Below are 15,479 nucleotides of genomic sequence, written 5' to 3' on the forward strand. Positions count from 1 at the left end.
CGCCTTCAGAATGGGGATGTAGAAATACGCATGCTGCAAGTCGATCGACACCATCCAGTCTTCTTCCAGCAGCGCTTGAAGAACCTGCGCAAGGGTGAGCACCTTGAACTTGTCCTGCTTCAGGTAAAGGTTCAAGATCCTGAGATCCAGGATTGGACGAAGTCTGCCATCCTTTTTAGGGATCAGGAAATACCGGGAGTAGCACCCCGGACCCCTCTCCTGCTCTGGAACCACCTCTATCACACCCTTTCTGAACAGAGCCAGGACTTCTTCCTGCAAGAGCAGCAGGTGGTCCTCCGCACAAAAACCTTGGCAAGGAGGGTAATTGGGGGGAAATTCCCGAAAGAGAAGAGCATACCCATTCTCCACGAGATTGAGAAACCAAAGATCCGATGTAATCAATTCCCAATCTCGTAGAAAATGGGTACGCCGGCCCCCCACTGGGCCCACATGATCCGGAATGGCAGATCTAGGGCTGCTTTTCTGTAGTGGCAGGGGGTTGGGAAGAGGTAGAGGAGGAGGAGGGGGAGCGGGCCTGACGACCCCTAGGACATGCTCTTTGCCTGCCTCTGTACGACTAGTACAGCGTATTTTGCTGCTGCTGCTGCTGCTGTTGTGGCGGTCTGTAGGTCCGAAAGGAAGACCTGCCAAAACCTCTGCACCTCTTCCCCGCAGTACCTCTGGACTGTAGGCCCAAAGATCTCACTGTCGCTCTGCTGTCCTTGAACCTTTCTATAGCAGCATCAGCCTTCTTTCCAAACAAACCTGACCCATCAAAGGGCAAATCCATTAAGGCAGCTTGGACATTCGCGGAGAATTCAGAGGATTTAAGCCATGCCGCTCTTCTTGTGGCCACTGAAGAACCCATCACTCTTGCCACCGAGTCAGCAGTGTCCAGACCACTCAGAATGACCTGTCTAGCGGCAGCCTGAGTGTCAGTAATCACCTCTTGAATGTCCTTCCTATCCTCCTCAGGAAGCTTTGGAACCAGCTGTTTGACTGAATCCATCAACGCATGGATATAGCATCCCATAAGACAAGTAGCATTAGTCGATTTGAGCGCCATGCTTGCCGAGGAAAATACTTTTTTAGCATCCTTGTCCTGCTTCTTTGATTCCTTATCCCCAGGAACCTGTGAAAAAGCACCCGCAGATTTTTTCGAAAAGGCCGCCTGCACAACCAGGCTCTCTGGTAAGGGGTGTGTGGATAAAAAGTCCGGGTCACCAGGCGCCACCCTGTACCTTCTTGCAACCGCCCTCGAAACAGCAGGGGCTGTAAGCGGTCTTTTCCAAACCTCAGATATAGGCTCCGCCAAAGCATCATTGAAAGGGAGCATAGGCTCGACCACAGAGGTAGGCGATTGAAGGACTTAAGTCAGTATATTAGCTTTATACTCCGCAGTAGGAAGTGCTATATTCAACAAGTCTGCAGCCTTCCTTATAACCACGTGATAAGGTGTCACATCCTTAGAAGGGGCGTCAGAAACAGAGGCCAAATCCCAATCAGGAGACAGCTCAAGACCACTAGCCTCTCTCAGATCATCGAAAAGATCCTCTGAATCCTGCAGCTCACCCTCTTCCATTTCTGCTTCACGGTACCTCTGCTCTTCCAGAAGTCTCTGTGCTTCACGCCTCGACCTCTCCTTCATGAATGAAGTCGACGGATCCGGAATTGACTCAGTCGGAGCCGGCGTCGAGCCCGAAGCCGGAGGACCAGACCGCTGAACACGAGGTTGGATCAGATTCGGCATCGGCGTCGAGGTTGTCGGCGTCGAAGGTCTGGGCGTCGAAGGCTTTGGCGTCAAAGGCTTCGGCGGCGCCAAGAAAAGCCAAGGTGGCGTCGGAGCTGGCATGAATGGCATAAAAGGCGCAGGAGCGTAAGTCTGGGGGATACCCAGATTGTATGCTAATGGACCAGTGGGACCAACCGGTGCACCAGAGGGGTACATAGCCCTTGAATACATAGCATTCAGGAACTGAGTAGGGTCCTGACCTGGAGCAGGAAAAGCTGGATAAGAGTCCACAGGTTGTTCTCGAGGGAGTGGAGTCTTCTCGACTTCGACCTCTACCTCAGGCTGGTGCACTGGGGCGACAAACCCACAGGCAATGGAGCCTCCTCTTCTCCTCCATCTTCTTCTTCTCCCTCACCCTCCTGGTCAGAAGAATGAGTTGGAGCCGGAGAAGGATTCGACAACGGCTTCGGTGAATAAACAGGCAAATTCACAGGCGAAGCCTCACCTTCGGAGACTTGAACCTCCGGAGTCGGAGCCTCCACATCATTGCGAAGCAACTTCACCTGCGACTTCGGTCTTGAGCTCGAGTCCTTCCCAGAGTGATGGCGAGACTCATGAGATCTCTGCTTGTGCTTCTTCCTCGACGACTTCGAAGCATGCACCGAAGACGACCTCGAGCGCGACTTCGAGCGAGACTTCGACCTCGAACGACGAGTCCGTGACATCGACCTCTTCTTGTCCTTCCTGCTCTTCAACTTTGCCAAAAGGAGTTTCGCCTCCCTCTCAAGGAGAGCCTTGGGATTTATTTTCTTACAGGACGAACATTCCTTGACGCCATGGTCCGAACTCAAACACCAAACACAGCACTCGTACGGATCCGTAATAGACATCATCTTGTCGCACTCTCCGCAGGGCTTGAATCCAGTCTTCTTCGTGGACATCTCGACACAAAGAAGCAAAAGGACACGAAAAGAAACAAACAGTAACAAAGTTACCAACAGCTACAGAGAATCCATATAAACCGTTAGCGTCGACGACGCGGAAAAAAGGGAACTGATGTCATCACGCCGGCGTGGGCCTATTATGGAGTCGGTGACGTCAGCGGAGTCGCATGCGGTGTCGTGCCTCTGTGACGTCGTCCACGTCAGCGCGAAGCTACAAAAAGAATTTACGAATGTTGCTGACGCAAGGGGATATTCACATGGTGAGGAATCCACTGGCAGATGTATCCATCAGAAGGTCTCATTTTCAGGCGTGGCAAGGGGATGAGATTTATGGCCGAAGAGCACATTCCCAGGAGTGAAGCGAACGTGCGAACAGAAAGTGACCTTCTTTTTGCGACCCAGAGTGCTAATTTCTGGAGGCTAAGTTGTCTTTCTTGAGATAAGAATACCTTGCATTGTATCTTGTCTAGACGTGCTCCAAGGAAAGGCAGGATTTGCTTTGGATATAACTGAGATTTATTTCTGTTCACAGTTAGTCCCAGAGATGCAAAGAGATTGCGACATGTTGAGATGGCAGACTTTACATTGTGCTTTGAAGGACCTTTGATTAGCCAATTGTCCAAGTACGGGAAGACCTGGATTCCCCAAGAACGCAACTTTGCCGCTACCGGGGGCCAGGCACTTTGTGAAGATCCTTGGAGCCAATTTGAGTCCAAATGGGAGCACTTTGGACTGATAATGGGCATCAGCCACAGTGAAGCGGAGATACTTTCGATGTTTTGGATGGATCGGGATGTGGAAGTACGCGTCATCCATGTCTAAGGGAGCCATAAAATCTACCTCGTTCAGGCAGCTTAGAATCACTGAGAGGGTGATCATGCGTAAACCTTGGTTTTTGAGAAATCTGTTGAGGTTGCGAAGGTCCAGGATTGGTCGCCATTCCCCCGATTTCTTTTTGATTAGGAAAAAACGGGAGTGGAAACCTGTCTGTTTCTGATGTACTGGGACCTTTTCTATAGCGTTCTTGAGGAACATTGTATAAGCTTCCTTGAACAATAAGTGAAGACGAGGGGGAGTGGGTCCCCTGGGCGGAGTGGTTGGTGGCTTCTTGATAAACTCTAGGGTGTGTCCACTTTTTACAAGGTCTAACACCCATTGGTAGGAGGTAATTTTCTGCCACTGGTCCAGAAAGAATGAACTTTTTGCGCACACAGGGAGGGAAGGAAGTGTGATTGGCGCCCGGCTGAACTCAATGCTTTCTATTAAAGTCTCGCCCTTGATTGTTGGAGCGTTTTCGGCCTCCTTGGCGAGAGAAACCAGCCGTATTGGAGTGGCTGTTTGATGATTGGTAATTTTGCCAATATTGAGGCTGATATTGCCTGTTCTGTTGATTGTAACCTCCTCTAGAGGAATAGCCACGCCCTCTAGCACCTCTGAATGTTCCACGCTTGTATTGTAGGGAACCTAAAGATCTTCCGGTATCAGTGTCGGTCTTGATTGCTTGGAGGGCTTCGTCAATATGTTTGCCAAACAAAGATTCGCCATTGTAGGCCATATCTAATATTTTTATTTCAACTTCTGGTCGGAAGGTGGTAGCTTTTAACCAACCCTGGCGCCTGAGCACTGCAGCCCCAGCTAACTGCCTGAAATTTGTATTGACAATGTCCAGAGCGCAATCGATAGTTTCTGCTGTGGCGCGCTCTCCCTCTAGTAGAATTTTCCGAGCTTCCTGTCGTTTGTCCTCTGGAATGAGGTCAATCAGACCCGCCATATCCGACCACATTTGGCAATCATAACGCCCTATGATCGCTAATGAGTTCGCTGCCCTAATGAAGGCGGCAGCCATGGTCAAAAACTTTTTACCAATGAGGTCAAGACGATGTCCCTCTTTATCTGGCAGTGTAGTGATGGGTGTGGCCGAATTTTTAGACCTTTGTTGGGCGGCCTGTGAAATGACTGAATCCGGCCTTGGGTGTCCGATGAGGCAGGATGGACTGTTGGCCGGAGCACGATATGTTTTATCAATCCGTGGAAGCACGGCAGGCACGGATGCAGGATTTTTCATAATTTTGATGCCCTCGTTCTATATATAACCTATTATTGGACTTGCTCTGGTAGTTTTGCTAGACTCCTCTTTGAAATCATGTAGGAAACATTTGGTTTGTTCCACCGTTACTGGAAGTTGAAACCTAGCAGCCGCCCGCTGCATGAGGTTATGAAATCCACCTATATCTTCTGGAGGTGAGTCCGATGGTTGTGGAGTTGGTGGAGACGGCATGGGGATAATATATGAATCCCACGGATCCAAGTGAGGATTCTCTGGCAGCTCACCTTCCTCCACTTCCTCATCAGTAGAAGTGTCCGGAGTTTGAGGAGGCTGAGAAGGCTGTTGCCCCTGAGGAGGTTCTGTAACTGGAGACATTGGAGCTGGATCCTCGGGTGGAGGATCGGGATCTGGAACTACCACAGGCTGAGGTGGTGAAATGACCTGCTGCAGGGGAAAGCGCTGTCTATAATCAGCCAACATAGCTTGCAAGTCCTGAATAAGGTTAGGAGGCAAATGGCTGGAATCCGAAAGCCGAGAGATCCTCTGGTATCCTGCGTGATGAGGAACAACAATTTCCTCCTGGTAGTAATGTTCAGTGTAGTTCTTCCTCTTCATTTTGACATTTAATGTTCAGTTTGGAAGGACGATGAGCTATTCCAAATGCTCCGTCATCGTCATCGTCTTCATAGTCGTCATCCTCCTCTTGGGTAAATGTCTCGAGGAGGTGAGATGGAGTAAGTGGTGAAATATATGAACAGTCATGCCTTTGGAAAGGTTTAAGCTGAAAACCTTTTGACGAAATAGGCGTTGAAAAGGTTGGTACCGCCACTGCAGACTTAATTGAAGCAATCCCCACTCCTTTAGCCACTCCTGTAGATGGTACACTCTTTGACGGGAGCATTGGAGATGGAGCTGCCGTCGATAGACTCTTTATTTTAGTTGTCATCGACGGGATGGTCATTAACGGAATCGCCATCGACGGGACCCTCGTCGAGGGACTCTACGTCGATGGACTCATCGTCGACGGGCTTGTTTCTTCGTCGCCGGGGCACTCGTAGATGACACAGCAGATGTCTTCGTCGAAAATTGGAAGCTTTGTCAACTGTACCTTCGTTGATGAGTATTTTGATGGCTTAGTCGCATTAGAAATCCTCGTCAACAGGATAGGAGAAGTGATAGAAGTAGTGGAAATCGTCGCAGTCGACAAAGGAGCTGAAGATGTGCTCATGGTTTTGGAAAATTGCCTTTTAGAGTCCTTGAGAGCTGAAGCCTCTAGAGACTGTATAGGCCCAGATGGAGTAGAAGGAGGCCTTTGAGAAGGACCAGAAGTGGAGTGGGAGGATTTAAGATGTTTTCTCCCCTCACTTGACAAACTGTCCTGGGATCTTGATCTCTTACTGGAGGTTAAAGCTCTATCATCATCTTCAGTTGAAGAAGATTTAAGCCACAACAGGACTCTAGCCTCCCTATCCCTTAGAGATTTTGAAGGGAAGGTTCGGCAAATCTTACAATCTTTAGCCTCATGCTTAGGGTAGAGGCAATGAATACAGTCCTTATGTTGATCATCAACATGGACTCTCCTATTGTCGCAAGTTCTGCAAGGTTTGAACAAGGCCTTCTTGTCAGACATCTTAAAGGATAAACTGAGTTGGCACTCAGGGAGACTCCCTTCCACACAACGTGCGGTGAAATCTGAGGAGAACTGGCTCTGCAGAGAGTGTTCTAGAGAGTGCTGACTGCTGATTGGTTGAGACAAAGACCTTGGTCTTTTTAGAATAACGATGTTGATAGGCTACTAGGATTTAGGCCTCAGGCCTTCTCTTTGGGCCTACTACTATCATGTACTTTTGGCACTGCTTTTTATTTACTGTGGGACTCCCGCCTCGGCAACGGGGAATGATTCAGGCATGTGAATCTATGAAAGATACCCCAATACTGGATAATGGGGGATACACCTTGGGGACAGCCTGCATGCAGTCTCGCTATATGCGGACGACATCCTACTATATGTCAAGGATCTCAAGCGGTCCCACAGTTCATCCCAGACACACTGAGATTATTTGCTTCTTTGTCTGTGCTGAATGTGCACTGGGGCAAATCTGGTCTATTCCCCTTTCCCCTGGAATGGATGACCCTCACCTGGAGGTGGATGGGACGGTAGTGCACCAGCAACTGGTGGTGTTCCGTTACCTGAGCAGGGCTCGAAAAATTCACTCGACCGCTCGCATTTGCGAGTCAGATTAATTCAGGACCAGCTATTTTTAGGTCCTACTTGCCCTTTCTGGCAAGTAGGAATACAAAGTGATACTTGACCTCTGCCTCTGAAAGCAGAGGAAATGTGACAAGATAGCAAGATTTAAAGTAAATGAGCAATAAAAATGCTTTTAAATCTTGTTAACTTGTCACATTTGCTCAGCTTTCAGAGTCAGAGGTCAAGTGCATTTCAGTTAGGTCGAGGAGATTTTGTAGGTTACTAGACTAGCAGGTTTAGTCAATTTTTAATGATTTTTGTAGCCCTGCTGGGTATACGCATTTATCACAATGACCAAGATCTCATGGATGGCAACATCTCTAGAGCAGTTACAGAGCTCAAATCCCAAATCGAATTCTGGAAGACGCTCAACTTCTCCGTTATAGGTACGGTGGAGCTGATAAAGATGGTAATGCTGCCACATCTTCTTTATTATTTTGCTAATCTTCCACTTTACCTGCCTGCTTCCTTCTTTCGCTCCACGGAGGGGGTCATAAGGGATTTTATTTGGAATAACATGCAGTGCAGGGTAGCATTGACAAGCTGCATCTACCACGGTCATGTGGTGGGCTGGCTTTACCCAACCTAGAGCACTATTTCCTGGCATCTCGGACACTATGGGTGTCAAAATGGGAGGAGGAACTACACTTGACAGATTCAGCGGAAGGGTAGCCCCTGTACTCTCTAGACAGAATTCTATTCTTATTCCATCCCTGTAACAGATGGCATGAGTCGCTTCCACTTGTAGACCAGATTTCGCAGAAATGTTTCTGCAGGGCACCGTGCCTTACCAGGCACGACACACCCTATGCGCCCGTTAAGCCTTTACTAGGTATGCAGAGTGTGAGGGGACAAGTCCGGGTAACTGACCTAACAAAATGGTTGGAGGCAGACATAACTACATTGGGAGACTTGATGGAGAGTGCGAACTGCGGCAGTTCCTATCTTTAACGGAGGGGGAAGGAGTACCCCCTGGGTCAATACCTGAACCATGCCTCCTGGACGACCATGCTGCAGTGATGGTGGGGTAACATTTAGCAGGAACCCCCAACACTTCTCCTAATACAATATGTGCATGTAATGGGCACAGGGTGCCATCTTTTGAAATGGTTTCGCGGAATCGATCCAGGAACACACCATGGTGGACTTAACACAGCTGTGAACCAAATGGGAAGCAGATCGGGCGCGACCATACTCAGATAAAGAGTGGTCCATAGTTCTGGAGAGCCCCAGACTGATCCCTAGAAATGCACGTTTCAGGCAGATTCAATTTTATGTTGGTCATAGGGCAATACATAATTGACACTTTTGGCCCCTTGTATCATGTTGAAAAGATGTTTGACTCTGAATCCTGCTACATTATTGCCACTTTCAGCTACTCAGTACCAGTCACAAGAGCTACATGATTGTAAATCCCTTACTGAAGAACAAACAAAGGGTCGTGTTGACCTACAAGCTACATCTCCTTCTAGTGTTGATGGAGAATTGTGGGTCGATGGATCCAGCCTGAAGTTGCCTGATGGCACTACATCTGCTGCTTATGCAATTATTACACTTCAGACAGTAGTTGAGACAGCTCGTATCTCACAGAAGTCAGTGCAAGCAGCCAAGTTGTTAGCACTGACAAGAGAATGTGAGCTTAGAACAGATTTGCTTGTTAACATTTACACTGATAGTCAATACGCCTTTGGCGTGGTACATAGCTTCGTCCAGCTTTGGAAAGAAAGAGGCTTTCTCACTTCACATGGGACACAAATAGTGCATGGGGTATTAGTACATAATCTCCTTACTGCCTTGACCTAGCCTAAGAAAGTGGCAGTTGTTAAACGTAGCGCACACAAGAAAGGCACAGATAAAATAGGAGCAGACAATGCCTTTGCGGATCACACAGCTCGGGAGACCGCAATGCAGCGAAGTACCACATCTATGTATGTAGTTAAGTCACAGGGTGAACGTTGGCATGATGCCAGGCAAGAAGTGATGGACATGCAACAATCTGCCTCTGTCGATGAATTAGACCAATGGTCCAAGGAGGGAGCATTGTACGATGAGGGCTGTTGGAGTAATAAAGAAATTACAAAATGGGGATAACTTACCCACAACCTATTTACATCCTATGATTCATATGGCACATGGGCCGGCACATGTCGGGGCATCCTCAATAGCAAAGCAACTTATGCAAGTTTGGGATCATCCAGATATTGTTGGTACGGCTAAGAAAATAGTCCAGTCTTGTCTGATCTATCTCCAGCACAATCCTGGAAAGGGAACACAAACTCAAACAGGAGGGTTTGCAATACCTACTGCACCTTTGAGGTCCTGCAAATGGACTACAACAGCTTGAGCGTTGTAACAACCTAAAGTATGTCTTGGTAGTGGTTTGTGCCTTTAGTAAATGGATGGAGGCATAAGCTACGAAAGATAATACAGCTCTTACTACAGCGAAAGGTGCTCCTAAAGGAGTGTTTTCCCCAATTCGGTGTTTGCCGAGTTTTGTGGAGTGACAACGGACCCCATTTTATTGGGCAAGTTGTGGAGTGTCTCATGAAAGAGTTGCGAATTAAGCATAAGTTTCATGCTGCTTTTCACCCACAATCAGCAGGACTAGTGGAACGTTACAATTCTACCCTGAAACTAAAATTGGCTAAAATACAGGCTTCCACATCTATGAAATGGCCTGATGCATTGCCCTTAGCATTGCTATCATAGCAATACCACATGCACTATCTGGCCTCACACCATACAAGGTGGTTTTCGGAAGGCCAATATTTAGGGGATTCCTAAACCACACCCTATACATGATGTACCCTATATATTGATGAATGATTATTTGTCATCGTTGACTGACAGTTTGTCTTCTATTTATCAACAGGTTCAAGAGACTCTTCCAGGCAGGTCACAAGGTGAGAGCCATTGTTTACGGTCTGGTGACTTTGTGGTCGTAAAGTCATTCCAGAGGACCAGCTCCCTAGCACCGAGATAGCGAGGCCCTGAGCAGGAGCTGCTGGCTAGCAGAACTGCAGTTCGAGTGACGAACCGGTAGAACTGGGTCCATGCGTCACACTGCAGAAAAGTGTTACAAGACCTAGTGAGCCCAGCTGCGTTAACAGATCACCGCGACATCTTGGGTCACCGAGAAAGGAGAAGCTGTGTCACCTGAATGATCTGAGGAAGTCTTCCCGGACCACACGATTACTAGTACATATCGATATCAGCTGTGACCCAGGAAGAAAGACACTTTGTTGCTGAAAAAGATTGTTTGAGCCACTGTCCTGGGTGGGTAAAGACTGACTACAAAGGGGTGATAGCCTTTTAAAGACTGCTCGTCTCAACCTCAGTTAAGAAATCAACGCCTGCCCAGGACGGGCACCACCTGTTATGTTGTTTGTCGATGAAATGAATATGCTTAAGGAGAAGAAATCAACTGCTGCAAGAATCTATACCAAAAGAACAATGTGTGTTACTGAACTCACTTTGACTGTTGTTATTGTTGCTGCAATACCATGGATTATAGAGGAAGTAGCTCCTGTTCGAAGTCTGCTCCCTGATAACACGCCTGTTCCCACTGAACATTATTACTTTACTCTTCCTTATCATGAGCAGAAGCACAGAATGTCCTACCTCAATAACACTTTCATTCAGATGTTGCACCATACACACAATGCTACAAATGTTACCAACAGATGGGTATGTGGAATGATGCTAGCTCATCAGAAAAAGGGAGGAAAGCCTTTTATTCCCTTGTCGTTTTCACATACTGGCTCCTGCAGAGCCTGATTTGCAATGTTGTGGGCTTCTGAAGTTGCTAACATTACTTATGCAGATGTAGGAAAGCTGAATGCTCAATTGAATAGGGTTTGTTACCCTGATGAGGAAGGAGATCCACAAGCTAACGGAACTGTATGGGAAATGGCCGAGTATCCTCAGCGAAATATGTTTTCCCTAAACTCGAACAACCATAGGAAATGGGCCTTCTGTTATTGCTGTCACTAGAGCGCGAGCAGATCTCTGTGTGAGCAGTATTGGCAGTATACTTGTGGGAAAAAGAGACTGTACTTTGTGTTGAATATTACTGGAATACACAATAGCAGCTTTTTGTCCTCACATAATACTTATTTCATTTGTGGAAGTAAAGGTTATTATCACCTACCTATAGGGTGGTCAGGTAGCTGCTACATGTCTTTTTTGCTTCCACGTGTGTTTTTGGCACCTTCATCCTACCATAAAGACTATAAACTGTATAATGACATTTTTAAGAACCGATTTAAGAGGACAATAAATAAACAATGATGAGGTGGATCAAACTGATACTGCAGCAGTATATTGACTTTAATTTGGGGCTATTCTTCTTTGTTCTTTGCCTTAAACAGCAGAAAGATCCAACGCTTGGCACGTGTTGTAGAGGCTGTAACCAATCAGACAGCAATGGTGCTTGGAAATATCACAGAAGAACTACAAATTGCAAGAATTGTGACGCTCCAAAACAGGATGATCCTTGATGTCATCCTGGCTGACCATGGTGGATCATGTTGCCTTATTGGGAGTAGCTGCTGCATTTACATCCCTGACCACGCCCCTTCTGTTTTTGATGCAATTTCCAAGATGCACAAAATAGCCACTGAAATCCGCCAGGATTCAGGGACATGGTCTTTGACTGGATGGCTATGGAACATGTTTACTGTATGGGGCTGGAAATTATTGTCAGCCCTAGGTATAATTTTTGCTATTCTTTTTTCTTGTTGCCTATGTTTTCAATGTGGCCCAATGCTCTGTTCCCTATGTATTTCTACTTGTACCTCATGTATACCGACTAAACGAAATGTCACAAATGTAAATGCTCGCTTGGCAATGGACCAAGAAATTACTGAATTGATGGAGATAGATGTGCACAATGTTTTTCGTATTCCTTCAAAAGTATAAGAAAATGTCTTCAGCATAAACTAAAAGGGTCTTCTGTGGAAATCTGGAATCATTTCTGTTAGCATAAACTAAAACCATCTTGGTTGTGGCATCCATTTTGTTGGCTTTGAAATTCTCCCATCCTCTGCTGCTCGTCTTTTTTCCCTGTCTGTGCTGTCTATTTCAGTTGACTTCCTGACTCAGCTAAAAGCAATATGCATGCTAAAGAGTTTATAGCTGCCAGAACACCTAGTCTCAGACTCAACTGTGAATCTCTTAGTGCTGCCATAAGCACTCCTGCTCCCCCTCCCACTTTGCTGACTAAGTGATTTTCCATCTGTCCATGTTTGTCGGTAACCATTTCTGTGTAGGCCTGTGCCTTCTATTTGTATCCACATGCTTACCAGTGCAGAAAACTCAGTATATAAGCACCATGGTAGGTGTATTCAAGCTACTACCTCCTGGAACATGGGAGGGTGTTGTATGGACGTGGTCTCACTCATGAGTGAATAAACTTGCTATTTTGAATTCCAGCTTCAATGTCAATCTCTATTTTGTTAGTCTAAGGACCCGTGGACAGAGAAGGGTGACCCCTGCACCGGTGTGCTCATTAAAAAGCACATTTCCACACACTGTACTGGGGTAGAATAACTGCAAAAGTGTTGTTGAAATGGTTTATGCATATGCATATCTGTTGGATTTAAGACTTCAGACTCCAGGACCTGCTGTTGTGCTGCTCAATTTAAAGTAGAACTAAGCGTTAGCCCTAACCAGTTCAACTACTTAGTTGACTTTAACTATTTACAGCCAATTAACCAGCCAAATGTATTATAGTCCCACCAAAATGTCAGGATTTTTTACATTTGCAATTTCTCGGAGGGTGGTTAATAACAATACACTCTTTCAATGCACTTAGGAGTCGTTATGGACTGACTGGGGTCTCGTGTACAAATACCAAATCATCAGCCTATGACAGTACCAACAGATTGTTTAACCTCAGTCATGGGACAAAGTAGAAAAGTGGCCACAGGACGGTGTTAACTGAAAATTGAACAGTGCGGGGGTCACCAAAAATCCTTGTTTCAAATAGTTCCTGGTGGAGATCTTTTTGGATTGCATGTCACCCCAACCTGCCCTGATCGCTCCTCAGGTCTCTGAGAGAAAGCCCTCAACAGAGTTAATAATGCAGGGTCAATATCTGCTGGTTGTAATTTAGTGCATAATAACTGTTGGGGAGTGCAGTCAAAGGTTGAGAAATAGTGTACATAACAGAAGGAACTGAATTTAAAAAGCTGAGTCTTGGAACACTGATGGGCAGCTGGACTGAGGGGAGGGAGGTATGCACTTCTGCTTCCATCTGTCTCTGTATCCTTAACTCACAAACACTACATTAGAGCCCCAATAGCACCCAAAAACAGCAGAGAAGTGTGGTCAAACAATACAGCCGTATTAAACTTTTCAGTCCAAGGTTTCCCTTGAACATGCCAAGAGAAAGTATATCCCCGAAATGGGCAAAGCAAGAATGTGAACAAAGCCTGGTCGGGGATTTCATATTAGAGGTTTTGTAGGTGCTCTGATTGCTGTCAGAGGTAATAGTTAGAAGTGGACTGAGCCAGGATGCTCGACTTTTGCCTGAGAGGGAGGTGCCCTCGGGCAACCATGACGGGGTGGATTATCATTCTAGTACACTGAATGCCATCAGGATGAGAAAGGAGTCACATTTGCTGCCATTCAGAATGGTATAGGGAATAATATTAGTGGAGAGGTGTGGCTCACTGGTTAGAGGCGGCAGACCTGTAAGCAGAGAACGGCCCGGGACCAGGGTTCAATTCCCGACGCGGCAGGGTCTTGGACCAGGGTCAACGGACTCGATAATTCTCGCCTCAGTGCCTACTCTAACCAGTGAACACACTCGGTAACTCTGGGCATTAAGCTTGCCTCATCTCTACAACGGCCCTCCACAGATGCCGGGGATGCCTGGTTTCACCCTGGAGATACCCAGAAAGGGACCATCTCACAGGGAAAACCAGGACGGGTTCCCCAGCGGTCTACAGCGCCAGGACACTCAGGTAGAGTAACAGTGCGCTTTACAAGTATCCAACATTGAAGCCATTACTCCAGCATGCCTCTGGATAAGTCCCTAGTGAAGTGTTGCCAATTGCCACCAATGAAAAAACATCAAATGGGTATTTCTTGACCTCTGCCCTTCCAATTCAATGTCATATGTTGAGTTCCCCAAATGAGGCTTCATAAGGTCACTGCAGATGTGCAAACAAATAGAAATTCTGACAGCCATAATGTCAAACCGAAGGAGAAATTAATGAAGGATGCAAATACTTGAAGCACAATCACTATCAAAGAATGTGAGGAACAGTTTTTCCAGCACGTTTCAAGTTATGGTTCTGATCTAGAGATCTGTGAAGCTCGTGATGGAGACCTTCCAAGAAGATATGATATAAGGGACCCTTCAATTCTGAATGAGCGTTTAAATGGAATGGAAAGTAGCAGGTGATCACTCAAAAGAGGCTTATGTATACTGGGGAACCGGGCCACAGAGGAGGGAACAATTAACCAGGCACTTGGTTATTTTCCAATCCTGTGGCCCTGGATGCAAGGGATAGAAAATAACACTAGATATTATGGGCTAGTATGGAAATATCTTGTTGTTGAATCGCTTGTTGTGGATCACCTGGCAACGCTGTTGAGGATTAACTGATGTCGCTCAGACTGAAGTGAGAAAATAAATGATAAAGGTTTCGGGAATGACCAGGATAGTTAGGCCATAGAAATTCAGTGATATTTATCCATGCCCCTGGGCAGAGACTGAGACCAATCCTACCACGTGAGATAAAATGTTCACAATGGCTCGTAAACTGATCACAAGAGACTAAGATAGCAACACTGAAAAGTCCGGAGCTGAAAAACTAAGAGCCCTCAGTCTCCTCTTTAATGAACAAATATATACTATATCTACAGGAGAGACATACCATGAAAAAAGGGTTAGAGTTAATTGTGACATAAGCCATTTGCTCAGTGATAAACGGCTTCAACCGAGAGTAAGGCAGGCGAGGGAGCCATTCCACTCACTAAACAAACACCGTTTGCAAACCAGAACGCCCTGGTAGGTAAATATGAGAGACGTATGGAAAACAGTTAACTCCGATCCCTGTCTGAGCTCACAATACAGAACGAGGGAATGTTCTGCACATGGCAGAGAATAATATCACTGTTGGTGGCTATTTTAACCTAGTGCACTACAACACCATAGGTTAAGCGAAGCACAGTGAAAGAGGACAGACCAAATATCCACAATGGTCCAAAAGAATAATGCACACGTTAACCTTGGTGACTCCTAGAGGGACATGACATAAGTCACACCCAGCTATGCATTTAATTTACATGGTCATAAACTCTATTCCTAAATAAACTACATCTGGGTTAGTGAGAGCATGGGAGGGTTAGAGACTTGACCACTAATAACATAACCTTCTCTAAACAGACCCCTGAGAGAGCAGATAGTGGATTTACTACATGTAGACAGGGATGGGTGACTTGATGGCATTTGGGTACTTGCTGAAGTACCCCGTAACAAAGTTGGGAAAAGGA

General features: G+C 46.4%; 1 protein-coding gene across 4 annotated transcripts in view; it reads right to left on the reverse strand.

The window, feature by feature from the left end:
- Window positions 1-15,479, reverse strand: part of INPP5B (inositol polyphosphate-5-phosphatase B) — a 923,852-nt gene that overhangs the window by 599,603 nt on the left and 308,770 nt on the right. The gene's annotated exons all lie outside the window — the stretch shown is intronic.

The sequence above is a fragment of the Lissotriton helveticus genome, chromosome 3_1 (genome assembly GCF_964261635.1).
Source record: "Lissotriton helveticus chromosome 3_1, aLisHel1.1, whole genome shotgun sequence".
Classification (NCBI taxonomy): Eukaryota; Metazoa; Chordata; class Amphibia; order Caudata; family Salamandridae; genus Lissotriton; species Lissotriton helveticus.